This window comes from Lactuca sativa, chromosome 4 (genome assembly GCF_002870075.4).
Source record: "Lactuca sativa cultivar Salinas chromosome 4, Lsat_Salinas_v11, whole genome shotgun sequence".
NCBI lineage: Eukaryota > Viridiplantae > Streptophyta > Magnoliopsida > Asterales > Asteraceae > Lactuca > Lactuca sativa.
This window is the reverse complement of record NC_056626.2, coordinates 10,771,488-10,772,723: the sequence shown is the minus strand read 5'-3', so window position 1 is coordinate 10,772,723 and position 1,236 is coordinate 10,771,488.

Here is a 1,236-nt window from a genome sequence, read left to right as displayed (position 1 = left end):
TGTATGTACTTGATGTATAAGTTTGTAAATGTTTGAATTCTCCTAGAAAACCCTATGTTTTCTAGTAAAAGTAGCCTTCTACCAAGGCATCAAATGTTTGTATGAATACCTCTTGTAAGAGTATGTATTTTCCCAATTCTGACTATCATTAACCAAAATTATATTTTTTACATTACTGTTCATTGTGAGAATAACACAAGTGAATGCAATGGGGAAATAAAATAGTACTGTAGTGTTGTATTAGGTAACTACTGCTGTACTAACTACCTTAATCCAATTGTTAATTAAAGTACCATGTGATATGCCTGTACCTTACTACTAACTAAAAACACGACGATGAAAGACGTCGGAAGAAATGACATTTGGCACCCGTAGACTTGCAAGTCCCACTGTAGCGAACAGCAAGGTGTAGGATAGTCAATCTAGTACAGATCTATACACAAACTCAACGCTCTCCACTTAAGGAGATTCTGGATAGAAAACGAGCCATGACAGGTGATGCCTTGCTCCCTTACGTGGCTCACATAACTGTTGTAATGTTCTTGTATATGTATTGTATGTACTATCTGTATTTTATGTTCTCCATCTGTTTAGTATGTGTGTATGTTTTCTCTGTTTCTCATAATAGTATGTTCTCTTGTATAATGTATAGTATGTACTAGCTGTATTGTATATTCTCTCTCTGTCTAGTATGTATGTATGTTCTCTCTGTATGTTATTACTTGTTTCTCATCATAGTATTCTATATATGTTTCTTGTTATAGTATGTGTTGACTCATCTATGAACTGACTCATTTTTAGTTTCATTGTTCTAGTAATAGTATTGTAACTTCCTAAACTGTACCTATTATAGTTTACTAGCAATGTTGTTTGTATGTATGAACATGTTTATATACCTTTGCTACCCAAAGGTATTGAACTGAATGAAGGAACTTTATATCTATACACATATACATAATATATAACTAAGATTAAAATGACTTTCGGACAAATAACCGATACCCTTAGTCCACAACCAAACAAGGAACAGGAAGCAAGGCGAGCTATCAGTCCTAAGTCTTTTTAATCCTACTTATATAACTATATCTATATAGATATGCATTTGACAAAGTATAAGTTTAAAAGAGTTTGAATAAAAAGTATTTAACATGTAAAAGCATTTGATTACCATTGAATTAGCTTTGTTTGATAAAACAACTAATTGAATAACAAATCCTTGGTTTGATAGGTATTAAT